This window comes from Sinocyclocheilus rhinocerous, unplaced genomic scaffold (genome assembly GCF_001515625.1).
Source record: "Sinocyclocheilus rhinocerous isolate Xijiao unplaced genomic scaffold, SAMN03320098_v1.1 scaffold90, whole genome shotgun sequence".
Lineage (NCBI taxonomy): Eukaryota > Metazoa > Chordata > Actinopteri > Cypriniformes > Cyprinidae > Sinocyclocheilus > Sinocyclocheilus rhinocerous.
This window is the reverse complement of record NW_015657969.1, coordinates 830,510-843,722: the sequence shown is the minus strand read 5'-3', so window position 1 is coordinate 843,722 and position 13,213 is coordinate 830,510.

Genomic DNA, 13,213 nt, shown 5'->3' with positions numbered 1-13,213 from the left:
AAAAATAATAATAAAATAAAACACTCGCAAAATATAGAATGATAATCATATTGATAATTATTTGGTTATTGTGTTGGCTAAAATTTCCATTTCGATATATCCCAGAAAATAACAATGTCCATCAAATAAAAGTTGGATTCACAACCAAATTTATTTAATTTAAATGCAGGGGAAGGGATGAAAAATAAGACGTTTTAGTGACATCACTTGAAAAGGAAAACAGCTTCAAAGGCAGGGCAAATAATTGATTTTTTTTCTTTTACTTTTTGATTAAACATTCCAAAGATTTCTTTGGAATAAAGGTGCAGTCATATTTACCATTATTCGACAACTTTGTGGGCAAAATCCAGTCATTTCAATAGGAATGCATGCGATCTGGAATATTGCTTGAGGGTGAATGATTTCTCCATGCAGTGAGTTCAAGTTGGTTACATGGATTCACCTTGTTGCCCAGCAGAAAGCTGCTTGACTACAAAGGGACTTCATACACAGTACATCGCTACATTATTGACAATTAAAAAATGGATCTTTTGGCCCACATAATTTTGCAGAAATTCGGCCGCCACACCTGAACATGCACTATCTGTTCACAATAAGACCCGGAATAACATGTATTAAGAAAGTACATGGGGTCAATTTTGATTTCATGTAGACTTTAACCTATAAAGACAGTGTACCCTTTAGTCTTTTCAAGACAATGAAAATTATTCTGCTCTGTTACATTTTCACAAAACTTGCACACCTTCACATTAACTTTTAACTCTAATCCCCTCTGACCTGTCCAGTTTACCACTATCCCATGAGGCCTGTCAGTTTCATGAGCACACAACCAGCAAAAACAGGCTGGCCCAGATTTCGCCTGAAAGGAACAAATTGACAGCCACATGTTGACAGTTATTATGTGTGTATGCTAGTCTAACATACCATGAAAAAATGTAAAGGTGCAATGTACACCTGACTATGTCTAAATAAAACTTGTGACAAGATGCTAATTCTGAGCAGCATTTACCCGACTTTAGCCATGGGCTAGACTCCATATTTAATTATGATGGATAGATGTTCATTCTGTTCTATACATGTATGTTCTAGCTATGTCACATCTAAGTTGTTTGTCTACTGGAAACTTTTTATTAAGACATTTTTTCAAAGTTCTTTCGTCTACATACAACTGAACGAATTGTACTTCAATCCCTCACAGCCTTGTTTTCATTTGTGTAAAATAAAATATTGTGTCTGTGCTGTCTGTTCTTTAAAGTCCGCATGAAATCAAAATTGATTTTATTTACGTTACTAGCGCACATTGCTAGTCTTGATGTAAACAATTAATCCGTGCAAGTTAATCCGCTGAAAAAAACTGTTTGTCTTCGTAATCTTTAATCAAAACCTGAACATTTACTTCCGCTCTGAAATGGCATTCCTTTTCTGATGACGTCAGTTTGACGGCTTGGGCAGAATATCCTTAAACACACCCCTCCAACCGTTATTGTTATGAGTGAGAGACAGAGAGGAGGAGCGCAAACATAAAACAACGCCTTCTATTCAATATTCCGTTTCTGCTGGAAATACGTCACTACACTGAAATAAAGTAGGCAGCAACTTCCGGTTCACGCAGACTTTAAACTCTAATGCTATAAACTTCTGTTATCCTGACAATGATTTACCATTTAGCATTTAGTGTTGGGGCGAAGAGTGTAACAGCTAGCGAAAAGTAGTGATGCTACTAACTAAATACATTTGTTCAGTATTTAATGTCTACTTGTAGTATACAGGTATGGCTTTTCCAATCACAATCTACTTTTTCCTGACAAGCAAACACTACATTCCGGCGTTTAATGCTATAGTTAACTGCTTAGTGATCCGAAGACGAAAAAAGCATATGTAGTGCTGAAAACTCATTAAAAACTGATTCATTCAGTTCTTTTAAGTGATCCAATAAAGGATTCCCTGCAAAGCATGTTTTTGACATATAATTTTAAATAGTTATACAGACTTAAATAGTTATATAAATTAGCCTGCATTCTATTTTAGTTTGTTTTAGTGAAAATGTATTTGTTTGAGTTTGATGTTGTCACCCTAATTAACTCTCATTATACTAGTGCCAGAAAAATATGGCTCTGAATAATGATTAGGAATGATATAAATAGCTTCATTGAGTTAGCGTCAATAGATTAGCTTGACAAGCAGCTTATAGCTTGACAGTCTAGTTTTATAGTTGCTTCTCCAACTCTGTTTAACCGAAAAACAAAGTATGAAATGTTGGACACTTGATTGCATAGCAGATAGGGGAGGGACTTAACTGGAAACAGCAAATGTGTAATAAAAAAAATTGTTAAATATTCTATAACTAAAAACACTACTATTGTAAAATTAATACACTGGATTGCAGAATACACTATAAAAGTTTGAGGTTGGTTAGATTGTTTTTGAAAGAAGTCTCTTATGTTCTTCAAGGCTGCATTTATTTGATTAAAAATATAGGAACAGGAATATTGTGAAATATGTTAAAATTTAAAAGAACTGTTTTCTATGGAATAAAAAAAGGGGGAAAAAAAGCAATTGCTACTTCTTATCCCACAATTTGGACTTCTCCCCCCATTTTCCCCCAGAAGTTTATCTGAACTTTTATATTTTGTCTTGCAATTTCGAGTTTGCATCTCACAGTTCAGAGTTTGTATCTTGCAATTGTGACTATTTTTTCTCTGAATTCTGAGTTTGCATCTCACAATTCTCTTTTTTTGTTTTGTTTCCACCACTGAATAAAAAAAATAAAAAAAGCTAACTACAACTTTTTAATAGGGTTGGGTATTGATTGGGTTTTTTACGATACCGGTGCCACATCGATACTTTTAAAACGGTACCGGTGCCTAAACGGTGCCTGAACCGATATTTTAAAAAAAGAGCCACAAAAAAAAAAAAAAAGATGGATAATGTTCATGTTGGAACATTAAAAATATTTAAAATAAATATACATAGCATTCACGTGCTCCTCGGATGCTCTCATTTCCCGAGTTGTGCTTCCCTAAGGATAATAAATGTATTTCACGATCTGGGTCATTATTTGATACAAAACAATATTTAATACAAAACCACACATAATGTTTCTACTGTATCTCTGTCAATCACTCTGATTAAAATGAGTGAATTGACTGAGTGCTGTCTGTCACTGTCTTTTATCTTTATGACAAAGAACTGCACAGATACAGATATTATAACAATCTATCGATAAACACACACCCTTGTGTCCTCTGTTTGTGTTCGAGTCCGCTCGCGCTGCGCCACCGCGGTCCGCGGATTGAAGAGCGCGCTGAAAGACTGGGAGGAGACGAAGTCTGCCGCCGTTTTCATATTATGAAATTTAAAGGGGACTGACTCTTGAGGCGATTACGAATTTGTGTACAGTTTATGGAGCTAATCGCTATAGCCCCGCAAAAAATGGCCTATAGACGCCCATGTTTGTTACGTCCATTTCGGAGAACCAGGACAAATACTTAAATCGATCGCTCAGGCATTTTAGTGGCACCGAAATGGAGAAGGGTGTTCCTGCACAACCGGAGGCTGCAGTTTCAGGACCGCAGTTCTAGGACCCTATTCTTTTGTAACAGCGCCACCTACCGAATTGGATAATATAGCGGAGGCTGCAGTTTCAGGACCGCATTTCTAGGACCCTGGTGGTTTAGTTTGTAGTAATGTTTGTACATGTTGTTAAAGATATTGAATCTCAGGAACATTTTTTTTTTTCAATTGTGATTTTTGATTTATAAATGCATCAGATGTTAATTACAAAGTGTGTAATTTAATTTTTAAGTTAACAATTTTTAATTTAAATGAATTTACACTTAAAATATTAATGAAAAATGTATTTCAGTCTTTAAACAACTGAAAAAGTGGAGTACCTTAAGTCTTAGTTTCTTGAAATATACTGTATATTGATTAGTCCCCTTAAGTTTAACTAGCTCATTATCAGGTATAATAAAGGTGGAATTAAATGAAATCAGCATTTGCAGTCACTAAATTACAGCCAGATATTTAAAAGTTTGTAGACAGACAAGACTCAAGAATGATTCAAGAATGCATATTTATATACTGTATATACTCATTTTTGCAATAACACAATACAACATCATAAAAAAAGACCCCCTTTTCAGTTCCTTGGAGCAAGTTTCTGGCCTCATCAGTCCAGAAGGCAAACCGCTGACCATGCCTTTCAAACATCAACCAGATTAATCTAAAGTACTGACAAAAGGACAGGCTAATAACACATATTGTGGTGCAACCAAGTAATGAGCCCAGTTTAATTATGAAAGAAGTCCTAGAACTGCGGTCCTGAAACTGCAGCCTCCGGTTGTGCAGGAACATACTATTACCGAAATGAGGCACTGAAATCTGCGTTCTGATTCGGTTCTAGTACATACCGGTTACATAGGTATCGGCCAACCCTACTTTTTAATCTCACAATTCTGACTTTTTTAACATTAACATCTCACAATTCTGCGTATAAGTGTCTTTACTGTCGCTTTTGATCAATTTCGTGTGTCCTTGCTGAATAAAAGTAATAATAATTTCGTAAAACAAATACTACTTCACCAAACCTTTCAAAGGTAGTGTACATAGTGTATAGTGCATCATTTGAAACACAATTAGTCACTTTTCCCTGTTGTGTCAGTGGTTTCTCTTGGGGAATGAGTAGTGAAATGCTCTGAATCCCTTTATCTTCACTGTTACTAATTAATTCATTAAGGCTAGGACAATCATGCTGCGGGCCACTGGACTCCTCCACATTATTTCATTCATTCTGTCTCCCGCTCTCCTTCAGCTAGACACCCTCTGGGTATGTGAATTAGGGTAGGGTATCGTTTTGGGTTTTTTCGATATCGGTGCCAAATCGATACTTTTAAAACGGTTCCGGTGCCTAAACGGTGCCTGAACCGATACTTATTAAAAAAATAAAATAAATAAAAATTCCCCCAAAAATGATGGATTGGCCATTAGCACTATAAACACACAATGTCTGTTTCATTCATACTGCGTACAGAAAATCCACATATCTAGTCACAGAAGTAGCGGAACTCATGACCCTCCAGGAAATCCCTTATATGGACAAAGGCATCGCTATTATAGCTGTAACTGAATAAACAGAACATATAAACGTTTGGAATGATAAAACAAAGACAATAAACACTCGACTGCGACAATATAGTTTATCTGTGTTATTCAAGCCATCTCTGGTATTTTCATAATAATTAAGTATATTTATAATCCATTGCTAATCGATGTATTCTTTTTAAAGTAGCCTATGGAACATATTTTCTGCCTCATTCTGTGACAAGAAGCCACATCAGATCACAAAAGGAAGCATTTGACTGGTGTTGTGGAGTAAAAAGGTTATAATGTTCTCTTTTGTTGGACAACAGGTTTAGAAATGTGAATACAAGGGAGGTTTAGCTTTAGGCATTTTAATTTAAGCATGTTTAGCTTGGCGCCCTCGCACATAAAATCCACATATCCAGTCACAGAAGTAGCGAAACTCATGATCCTCCAGGAAATCCCTTATATGGACAAAGGCATTGTTATTATAGCTGTAACGGAGTAAACTGAACATATAAACGTTTTGAATGATAAAACAAAGACAATAAACACTCGACTGCAACAATATAGTTTATATGTGTTATTCAAACCATCTCTGGTATTTTATAATAATTAAGTATATTTATAATCCATTGCTAATCGATGTATTCTTTTTAAAGTAGTGTATGGAACATATTTTCTGCCTCATTCTGTGACAAGAAGCCACATCAGGTCACAAAAGGAAGCATTTGACTGGTGTGGAGTAAAAAGGTTATAATGTTCTCTTTTGTTGGACAACAGGTTTAGAAATGTGAATACAAGGGAAGTTTAGCTTTAGGCATTTTAATTTAAGCATGTTTAGCTTAGTTAACGGAAGGCTACCTGCTGCCATCAGAGCAAGTGTAATTACTGCATTCACACGCTCCTCCGATGCTTTCATTTCCTGAGTTGTGCTTTTAAGTCTGAATGTGAAAACAATATGGACACTCGCGTTACTACAAAGATTTGTTGGATTTGTATTATTAGAGCTTTCCGACTTGAGTTCACGTGCATTTTCTCAGTCGGGAAATTATTTTTCACGTGCAATGTAATGATGCTTCTTACGTCGGTTTCGGAGAACCAGAGGACAAATATTTAAATCGATCGCTCAGGCATGGCACTGAAATGAGGCACCGAAATCTGCGTTCTGATTTGGTTCTAGTACATACCGGTTACATAGGTACGGGGTTTCGGTACCCAACCCTAATGTGAATTCTCCTGGTATTACTAGTATTTATTATTAAATTCAATCTAAAACGTGATCAGATTTTATAATGGTATTAAAAAATGCTCCCTCCTAAAATTGTTGTGAGTTTGTCTTCTGCATAGAGTGACTCTTCTGCACAGCTGACACAGTCCCTCTTGTTTGCAATTTACAGCCTCCTTCCATTCTTATTAATCGTTTTACTACTTGGAGTTTTATAGACTTGTATGGGAGTGCTGGCAAGCAACTAAGCAAATGCTGTCAGAAGGATTTCTGGACTTGATTCTCAGCCAAACTACTGTTCATTTTCAGGCTCTCTCTACTCTGTACTTTGCTCATATAGAAATTGATAGTAATTGATAGAAATAGTGCCCACAGATATATAATAACTTTCATGTAATCTATTTCAGTTTTGCTCACCTCTAAATGGCATGTAAAACTGTATTTGGTTAATTTAAATATTTGCCAGATGGTCACTTCCTGTGTAAAGGGGCAAATCTTAGCCAGAATAAGCTGCCAGACTTTATAGCACAAGTTTAGACTTTAGCCTCACAAGTCCTTCTGTTTTCTATGTTTTATAACAAATACATTTGGTAAAATAGTAGTATACTGTACTAACCTTGAGGCAGGAGGTGAACCCAAAGACAGAGGAGCCAGACAAAGTGATGTGCGGACTTCTTGTATCGTCCACTCAGGTGCTTGCTGTGCTTGTAAAGCATCCTTTAAATAAAAACAAAAGGAACTCTTTTGTTCAAAGAAAGAAAAGTAGTATTTTCATCTAACACAATAACAGGGTGTAACTGAGAGAAGGTCATTACTTCTATAAAGCTCTTTCAGTTTGTCAGTAAACATGAAATTAAAATTGACACTGTTTATGTTCTGAATGCACATTTATGACCTTATTCCTGTCCTTGGAGTCGTTTATCAAAATAATAACAATTCATATATTAACTTAAATAATTTCCTTTTTGCCTGATATCACAAATCTTTTTTTTCAACCCCTCCTCTCCAACTAACGTGTAATACTTATTCTTATGTAATGCCCACTTTTCACAATCCAGTCAATGCCTGATTAATAAAATAAGATTACATATATATATGTTTGTATATGTTCGGTATATTCCACATTGCTTTGTTCCTTTCTAGTGCCAGTATTTTTTTTTTCAGTGGCATTGTGTGAGTGACTGAATGTCACCAAGCAGACAAACAAATACCCATTATAAGCCGCATAATTTGACTGTATCCCTATTATACTTTTAGGAACAAATGTAACAGGAAGTTGACATTTGTCACGGGTTGCTACTTGCTACTGTGAGGAGCACGGAGCGAGGAACGAGGAGACCAGGAGTACAAAACAAAGGAGTTTAATATTCTGCTTCAGGAAATCACACGTAGCACAAGGAGGCGACATAAACAATTCCAGACAAGGGAGAACAGAACGGGCTAGAACTAAATAGGGCAGATAACGAGGGGCAGACAGGTGATGGGGATAACTAATAACAAGGAACAGGTGATACTAATAACGGGAAAAGGAACTGGAAGGACCAAATAAGGACAACAGGAACTAAACGGGAACATACACGTGACAACATTTACATATTTCTGTATATTTGTATATTTTTTAAAACTTTGCCGCAGGCAGAAATTGATACTAGTCATTAGAGATGCATTCATGCGCTGTCCAAAATGGTGCCCTTAGTCTATGCCCATGCCTTAGACTTTTGTGCTGCAAAACTCCATGGTGACTCAGATCTCTATAAAAGGGGATAAAAGCCAAACTTGATTTAAAGATGGAAAGGACAGGAAACGTTAAATGTCTGCGGCTGGTTTACATTAATAGGACAGACTGAGGTGGCTTTGGTGCTGAGAGTGATTAAATGACTGTGTGGAGATGTTTGAATAAAACTTTGATGAAATGCTCCTGGTTTACTGTCTGGACAAAAGCAGACAGGCATTACAAACTGTGCGAGGGGCAGTAATTCTGTCTAATGTAAAGTGGCAGTCAAATTACAGCAGTCTCTTTCATCAAATCTGTCTGGCTGTTTATTTATTCAGCCACTCACACAATCTCTCTTGCTCTCTTCCTCTATCTATAGCTACCTTTTATTTTGCTTTCTATAATAGGCATAATTTCCAACAAGGTCTAATACACCTGGCTATGCATTAGCACTCCCAGTTAATGCAGTTGTTCTGTTGCCGCATATGGAATTAATATGCATTTAGTCATAATGGCTATTTTGAGTGGCCGTCGTCAATGGTGAAACATCCTTTTTGCCCACATAACTGTAGTTATGGTACATACCAGGGACAAACCAGCTAAACAGATTGTTTTCTGATTTTGCTAAGCTACTGTATAAATCTGTTTTGACATAAACTGTGAATTTGTTGAACATTTTGTGATTATATTCTACTGTATACAGAAATCAGCTCAAAAAGGCAGAGGTTAAAAGTTTGTACCATGTGCTCATTTAGCAAGCACTTGCATTCAGTAATTGTGATAACAACATCACAACATGAGCTCAATTAAAACACATTTCTCAACATGAAAACAATAATCAACTTAAGTGTTCACACTCCAATTAGAATCTCAGGATGTATAAAATGTTCACAGGTGAGGTAATTTGCATTGGAACAATGAAACTGAACAACAAAAAGAAGTACAAATATCTATCTATCTATCTATCTATTCTTCTGCTTTTGGATTATTTATACTGTAAAGTTATCTAGTGCTTGAGAACTGAATTAATATTTACAAGCAAAATCTATGCATTGGTAGCTTTTCAGTTTTTTTTAACACAAATATGTGTCAAAAGAACATATCTTTTATTCCATTCATTGCTGTTCACGAGTATCAGGATTCAGAGGTGTTGTTATCATTCGCTGATTTGTGATGGCCAAATAACTTGCAAACTTTGAACTCAGCAGGTTTCTCACAGTCATGGAAAATCTGGAAATATCAGGCTATTGTAAAATTGTGATTCCCAAGCCTGGAGAAGTCATGGAAGTTTCTGTGTTGAATATTTGTCTAGAGGCTTATGGTAATGCTTCAGTTTAAAGTATTTTTTCAGCTTTCTTAGAAACTCACATCCCTTAATGTCATGGAAATATTTTAGTCCATTTTAGTGTACTTTATTTGCATAGACACTGAGTTGTTTAGAGGAACAAATGTGAATTTGCATAAAGAAATATGAATAAGCTATGAATAACCTATTAATAACATAGGATGAGCTTAATTTTTTTTTACTTAAAAATTGTCCAATGTCTCGTCACCTGACCCAAAGTGACCCATCATCTCTGCACCATCGTAGTTGATAATGAGCACAATTTATGAGGTACAATTTATATGTATGTATAAGGGTAACATCATTATCACAGTAGTACATGCAACTTTTCACAGTTTCATCACCATTTTTTAATTTATATTCTCGAGTCTCCCAATTAATAAGAGCTTATAGAGGCTGCAAGGAAATTACATATAAAAATAGCAAAATGTTGTCTAAAATTGAGATGTTATTTATTTTACATGGAACACGTCACATCGCTGAACCTGTCAATCAGTCTATTACAATGCGTGTTGCTTTTTACTTTCCTCCTGACTTGACGATTTCTTTTTGTGCCTAAACTTTTTAAAGTAGCATTTATATGTTTCAAAATATCTACAAATACACTCATTTTTTCTTGTCTGACTTGTGTAATACAGTTGTCTGGATTTGTTCATGAAGTCTCGCGCTCACCTGGTGTCGTCGCGCGTGATGAGCCTGAAGACATCCTAGATTCGCGGTTCTTTCACCGCTCTTAACTTCATCCACACAGCTCCACGTGAAATAAATCCCAGTGCTGGTCGACGTGTGCTTCCGTTTTCAACTGTCACGAATTAACAGGTAATGAAAAATAAGAAAGCAACGCAGTTTCGAAACAGGGTGAAGTTAAAAAGACAGCTCTTGGGGTTGAAATTTTTTTGTGACACTCCCATTATTGTGAGAACTTCGTGTTTCCAATAAGAGGATGACACGCCTTCCTCTATGCTACACTTGGTGACTTTTCAGTCAGCAATACTGATGTTTTTCTTTGTCATAGACCATTTAGTTATGATATTATCGATCTCTTCTGTTGCCTGATTACTGATATTGTTGCTAAAGTGTTTGCACTTTCCATTATTAAGGCTTAAAAGATTATCCCAAAAAGATTGTTTTCTGAATTCTCTGACATTATTAATTATAGGCTATGAATGAGATAAGGAGATAAATGCTTTTTGAAAAGCACTCTTACTTTCGTTTACCATGGTTACTTAGTGAAAAGTGATCTGGTGGCAACTGGTTCTTTCAGGCACAGCGGGGACCAGGATGTGGACTCAGACATTTCCTGGACCCTTGGCAGCCTGTCAGTGGAGGTAAAGCATGCCCATCTGTGCATGCCTTGTGTCGGCCCTTCAGGGTTCTTCTTGCTCTTTCTCAGAGGTCAGACACCCTGGCTGTTTTCAGGATTGCTTGTTGAGAGCGATGCTAACGTCACACAGACAGCTCAAATATTCCATGACTTAGCAGGTGCCTGGAAAGACAGTCACATATTTTTTAGGCAGGAGAAAGTTTATGTTCAAGTGAAAGTTAATCCAAAAATATAAATTTTGTCATTGTTTTCTCACCTTCATGCTGTATGATATTGTTTAAAAAACAAAAGGAGATGTTATGCAGAAAGTGAATGTTGAAAAAATGTTGAAGAAAAGAAAATTTGTTGTTGTGAAATTAGGTTATGAGGCTCAAACAGGTATGTTAACTTACAATAATTTTCGCCCGTCGAATGGATCCAAACCAATTACAGATTTTGAAAGTACATGCGAATTACAATGTATGCGCAGCAAGGTTATTATAGTTTTGCATTTTTAAATTTGTTTTATTTTAATATCGTTTTCAAATTTGCAATAAAATTTAGTTTAGTTTTTATTAGTTTCATTAATAATTTTGTTAGTTTTAGTTTAGTTTTTATTTTGTGAACACATTTCTATTTAGTTTTTATATAGTTTAGTGTCAGTTTTAGTAATTAAAGTTTATTAGATTTAACAGATCACTTCCAGAGCGCAGGCCAAAGAATGACTTTGGCTAATTTAACCTTAGTGATGCAAACGTCTAGCGACACAAAATTAAAGCATGCTGAGATTGATTAGATGGTAAAATTATACAAATACACACCAAAATGAAGCAGTCATGCCTTTTTAAATCTACACAAGTTGCGCTTACACAAAAATTTTCACCCCTTTCAACTTAAAAACTTAAGTTTTGTGGCTGCCTTAAAATTTTAAGTTAAATCAACTTAAAAGTTTTTTGATAATTATTATTTTATTTCAGTTCGTTTCGCAATAACTGTTGTTAGTTTCGTTTCGTTTTTCATTTATTTTGATTTTTTTATTTTATTTCAGTTTTCGAAAATGTTTTTTGACCAATCGTTTTCGTCTTAGTTTTAGTTTTCGTTTACGAAAATAACCTTAATGCGCAGTCACAGTGCCTGGTCACTGCGTTCAAAACTAGAGCCACCATGAATATAATTGTCATTTTGCCTTGATGACATATCCAAAAAGGAAGCTGACATATATGTCAGAACAGCTTTTAGCAATTATTAATAAATATTTAGTCTCCTCCGCTGACCAGTTTGTAAGATGTAAATAAAGAAACACACATTTGTAAGACTTAAAACATACAGGTGCATCTCAATAAATTAGAATGTCGTGGAAAAGTTCATTTATTTCAGTAATTCAACTCAAATTGTGAAACTCGTGTATTAAATAAATTCAATACACACAGACTGAAGTAGTTTAAGTCTTTGGTTATTTTAATTGTGATGATTTTGGCTCACATTTAACAAAAACCCACCAATTCACTATCCCAACAAATTAGAATATGGTGACATGACAATCAGCTAATCAACTCAAAACACCTGCAAAGGTTTCCTGAGCCTTCAAAATGGTCTCTCAGTTTGGTTCACTAGGCTACACAATCATGGGGAAGACTGCTGATCTAACAGTTGTCCAGAAGACAATCATTGACACAAAGGAGGATAAGCCACAAACATTCATTGCCAAAGAAGCTGGCCGTTCACAGAGTGCTGTATCCAAGCATGTTAACAGAAAGTTGAGTGGAAGGAAAAAGTGTGGAAGAAAAAGATGCACAACAAACCGAGAGAACCGCAGCCTTATGAGGATTGTCAAGCAAAATCGATTCAAGAATTTGAGTGAACTTCACAAGGAATGGACTGAGGCTGGGGTCAAGGCATCAAGAGCCACCACACACAGACGTGTCAAGGAATTTGGCTACAGTTGTCGTATTCCTCTTGTTAAGCCACTCCTGAACCACAGACAACGTCAGAGGCGTCTTACCTGGGCTAAGGAGAAGAAGAACTGGACTGTTGCCCAGTGGTCCAAAGTCCTTTTTTCAGATGAGAGCAAGTTTTGTATTTCATTTGGAAACCAAGGTCCTAGAGTCTGGAGGAAGGGTGGAGAAGCTCATAGCCCAAGTTGCTTGAAGTCCAGTGTTAAGTTTCCACAGTCTGTGATGATTTGGGGTGCAATGTCATCTGCTGGTGTTGGTCCATTGTGTTTTTTGAAAACCAACGTCACTGCACCCGTTTACCAATAAATTTTGGAGCACTTCATGCTTCCTTCTGCTGATCAGCTTTTTGAAGATGCTGATTTCATTTTCCAGCAGGATTTGGCACCTGCTCACACTGCCAAAAGCACCAAAAGTTGGTTAAATGACCATGGTGTTGGTGTGCTTGACTGGCCAGCAAACTCACCAGACCTGAACCCCATAGAGAATCTATGGGGTATTGTCAAGAGGAAAATGAGAAACAAGAGACCAAAAAATGCAGATGAGCTGAAGGCCACTGTCAAAGAAACCTGGGCTTCCATACCACCTC